Raw genomic sequence first — 5,388 nt, forward strand, 5'->3', positions numbered from 1 at the left:
CAACCACGCAGTATATATCATCAGCCTACTCGGCTGGAATAAAAGAGACAACAACCACGCAGTTATATAAATATTTAACGGCCCACTCGGCCATACAAAAAAACCAACACAGCGGAAAAATAATACAGGAAAGCCCACACAAACCAAATAAATACAATGCATGTCGGCACGGCTTAAACACAAATACAACACCAAAACCTGAAGATAGCCACATGGCTAAACACAAATACAATGCCAGAAATAATAAAAAATATACCAAAGAAAACAAGTACGGTCTTCGGATGTGACATAGGACCCGGCAGACAGGATACTCCGAGCGACACTCCAACCATCTACCTGAAAACATAAGGATATACATGCGGTGGTAAGTATAGGTAACTCAGCGGGTAATAGACAAGATAGTGCATGATCTATGAATAAACATGGAGATCACAAGTATACAGTCTCAGTAGGGAATAAAGAACATGATCATACTATCATAATCAATGCACCTAAACATAACTGACATAATAACCTGACATATAAATTGTACAAACCACAACTAACCTAATGACAGATGCATACCCAATCTGGAATCGACACATGGTACAATGATCAGTAAACTCACCGGATCTGCAACAGATATACCCGTGACACCTGTGCAATATAAATACGACTGCATATACATGTAAAATAAATGACATGTATGCAACATGGCAACCATATGCAACAACCATAGCTCAATCAAATGCAATAAATCACAATCACATGCAACTAGTATCTACTAGGTATGTATGCAGATATAATCCCCAGATGCACCGCGCATCATATGCAAAAGTGCATGCATGCTCCATGGTCACCCCCGCCACCTCTCCAGATACCACGACCCCTGTATGGCCGAGAGGCTTGGGTCTGTGACGACTGTACTACCCTCCAGCCCACTATATAGTGGTCGAGGCGGACAGTCCGCTAATAGCTATCTAGTTACATAGCATCAGGATCCCTGACTGCTCACAACGCCGGATCTCACAAAAATCTCGTGACCGGGTGGCACGACAGGACTAGCAGCAACTGCTCCAACTACCACTACCTATGAGTGGCCGAGTATGCGGTGCTATTCCCAAACCAACTGATGACTCTCTCAACCACAAGGGAGATAATGGTCATCAGATACAATAAATGATGAACATGATATATATATATATATATAATCATCATCCATGCAACAACCCCAAACCTCATAAATACCTCCAACAAGAGTATAATCGTCATGATACCTCCACGTATCCCACCAAACATATGTACACACTACACATGTATAATCAACCAAAAATCTCCAATAATCCCACCAGACACATGTACACAACATATAAGTACAATCAACATGTATCCTCCAGTAAAAACGCAACAGACATGTGTATATACCCCAAACATACAATCAATACAACTCCTCCAAAAGTACATGACAAATATGTATGTACACACCACATGTAAATGCACGGTCAACAAGATGACTCCTATAACACATACCCACCTATGTACAGTCCACATCATATACCCAATCAGCATGGTAATACCAACAACCCAACAATCCCTATAAGACACACTCTACACGTGAAATCACAACAGAGTAGATATCAAGAGTTGAGACTATATATGAATTAAATAAATCATCTCTAAGCTCAAGCAAAAGTAACAAGCAGGAAAAACAGCAACCGAACATGATATAAGGTAAAGTAACCTAATCTGTCAAACAACAACCATGCACTAAGCTCAAAGAAAATACATAGAGGCTAAGGAAGAAATACCCGCCTTGATATATCTCGTATCAATAGAACCGCCCATATCGAAATGAACATCCCATATCAAAGTCCTGCATAAATCAATACATATATTTCATTTAGCTAAATTCATATGATTAAATAGCTAAATAAAATCCCTAACCCAACTAGGATCACTCCAACTAAATCTGATCTCTAATTAATCCTTCAAACAATCCTCAATCAATCCAATACATACCAATAACAATCATGTTTAACTCCACCTAGTGATCCAAATCCAATACGATATTAAATCCATCCTTAATCCAACTCCTTCTAAACCAAACATAATCCACAACCATCAATTAATCCAATCAAGACTCCTCATGAATTAATCCCATTCAATTAGTTAACTCTTCTTGTTAACATGCTTCAATTATCCAACCCATAACTCATCCAATCCAAAAATCCATAATCTAATATCAATATGAGTTAAATCAATACATCTACTCACCACTTATAATCTAAGCAAGCATAAAACCCTAGATTCCTTAGAAAACCTAATTTAGCATCATACTAATGAGAATACCATAGGTACATCACTAGAAAACACTCACCTTGAGGTATGGCAACAAATCCAGTAGCTCAACAGCACTATGATCCCCAGTCCGAAAACTACAAGAGCATACACACATACTTATCTTTCCAAGATCAGTCCAGGAAATAATTGCACAGTAATGAATTTGCTAGAACCCTAATCAACAGTCCAAAACTTACCTCCATAGACCCTTTCCTGGATTGATCCCTTAACTTATTGATTTAGGATTGCCCAAATTGGTATTTGATTGGTCCTGTGGTGGGTGGCTGGAGATTGTTTGCCGATGATCTGTACCAATTAGAGCTACAAAACTGACAACCAACAATCCCAACATTCTAGCTCATAGAATGGAAATTAGGTCTTAATCATTCAAATTCGTGGAAAATCTTACCTCAGTTCAGCGTACTAGATCCCCCAACCACCAATTGATTGGCCGGCGATAGTGAGGAAGAAGAACAAGGTGGTGCTGATCCCGTCTAAGGCTAGGCTCCAAGAAATATAGTCAACACTCCGGTGGAAAGAGATGGCGTTGGACCTCCCTGATCCAAGATCCGATGATGAGGAGAGCAGTGGATCTCCCTAATCCAAGATTCGGTGATGGGCAGCGATCGGCACCCACGAGATCGAGAGAAAGGAGGGGTTGTGTCGGCAGTGAAGAAGAGAAGATATCGGGGAAGATGGAGGTCGCGCGAGACTCCGCATCGGCAAATCTAGGGCACGACGATGAGATCAGGAGAAAAGAGGGTTGCGCCGACGGTGAAGAGGAGAAGAGAGGAAGAAAGACTCCATGCCTCGGGAGGGAGAGGGAAGAGGGAGGCTCGGCTGAGGTTACACCGGCGGGCAGTGGCGTGCTCGGCGTCGCTGGGAAGAAATCGCCGGAGAGGGGGTTCGAGAAGAGGGGCAGAGTGCGGGATCGGGAGGGAATAGAATCGGGGAAGAAGAAATAAAACCTTATATTAAATACTTAGGTCAAATAATTTCAACCATAAGTTGATCAAATCAATCAACTCTCATTTAAATGGGTATCCCAAACAGGCTCCGTTTAGCCCCACCGATTCATCCCCTCAATACGGGTCATACGGATTCCGTTTAAATCCCAAAACATTTCTAAAAATCCCCGAAAAATCCAATAAGATTTTTCGTCTAATAATATTTATTATTTTTATTTTGCGATATCTTACACAACTAGATAGTCACGAAACTCATGGCTAAGGTATTAACCACATCGATCTGATCGAAGTATCTTAATACTCTTACCTAGCTGGTTTTGTACTTCATTCTTGAATTCTTTGAACTTTTCAAAGGATTGTGACTTATGTGTCATCAGATACACATAACCATATCTACTGAAGTCATCAGTAAATATAATGAAGTACCTATAACCACCTTTAGCAGTGACATTAAAAGGGCCACATACATCACTATGTATAAGTCTTAACAAGTCAGTCGCTTTTTCGCTGTGTCCACTAAAGGGAGTCTTGGTCATCTTGCTCAATAAGCATGACTCGCATGTCTCATATGATTCAAAATCAAATGAGTCCAGCAAACCATCTTTATGGAGCTGGGATAAGCGATTCTCATTTATATGACCTAAGCGACAATGCCAGAGATAGGTTCGGTTCATTTCATTTGACTTGAACCTTTTGGTACTTATGTTATAGATGGGGTTCTCTAAGTCTAGAATATAGAGTCCGTTCATCAGAGGTGTTGTACAATAGAACATATCTTTTAAATAAACTGAACAACATTTATTCTTTATTATAAAAGAAAAGTCTTTCTTGTCTAAATAAGAAACTGAAATGATGTTCTTGGTGAGAGCAGACACATAATAACATTCATCTAATTCTAGTACAAGCCCTGAGGGCAGAGATAGAAAGTAAGTTCCTACAGCAACAGTAGCAACCCGTGCTCCATTGCCTACTCGTAGGTCTATCTCGTCCTTCGTCAATGTTCTGCTATTTCTCAGCGCCTGTACATTAGTACAAATGTGAGAAGCACATCCGGTATTTAATACCCATGATGAAGAAATAGAGAGATTAACTTCTATAACATGTATACCTGAAGTATAAATCTTATTTCTCTTCTTCTTAAGATCTTCCAGGTATCCTTTGCAGTTCCTCTTCCAGTGCCCTACTTGTCCTTGATATAGTTGACGAAAATGTTCAATGTCATAAGCAGTCATCAACTCGTGTTGCTTCTGAAGCTCAGAGTTCATGGTTATGAGCATGAGGAATGACACATCTAATGCGTCATCTTGATGCTTCTTATAAGTATCTCAGTCAGCTCGCGTAGCAGTGGCAGGAGGTGCCTCCGGAATGAGCTGCTCCAGGACGTACAATTTTCTTTCTTATGTGAGAATGATTCTCAGATTCCTGCACCAGTCCAAGAAATTAGCTCCATTGAGCTTGTCCTTGTCAAGGGCAGAACGCAGGGAGAATGTGTTCGTGTTTGTCGACATGGCAATCTACAACAGAAATAATGCAGAAAGTAAATATCATATTCCTTTAATCATTTAATTAGGCCTTTAACTAAATGATGCTCCCACTGAATTATAGAGCTTTTGTAGAATCAAGTCATGGATGTGGTCAAACCACACTACTAGATTCTTACCAATTAGCTATAATTTTCGTGGAAGAAGATCCACATCATACTATGACTTGAGTTAGCTTTGGCTAAAACGCCCAAGACTTAGTATGATCGGTAGATAACTAATTATCAATTACATCTCTATGCAACTCTTGTTTATAGGATCAAAAATCTCATTTATATTAAAACTTGAGTTAGCTTTGGCTAAATCACCCAAGATTTAGTATAAATGTGATTTTTATCCTATCGTCCAACCGTTGGAAAATGCCTATAGTTGTACCCGATCCAATTGAGCTAACTAGTTATGCTCAATCTAATTGAGTTTGTACTCACCCAAGCTTTGGTAGGCGGGACCAAGGTTGTCTGTCCGCACCCTACCAAGATAATATGTGTTGCTCTGCTTTGACAGATTCAACAACAAAAAATGATCGAGGTAGTGATGGGTATCAAAACTTGGTAGGCATA

Source organism: Zingiber officinale, chromosome 2B (assembly GCF_018446385.1).
Source record: "Zingiber officinale cultivar Zhangliang chromosome 2B, Zo_v1.1, whole genome shotgun sequence".
In the NCBI taxonomy this organism is placed as follows: Eukaryota; Viridiplantae; Streptophyta; class Magnoliopsida; order Zingiberales; family Zingiberaceae; genus Zingiber; species Zingiber officinale.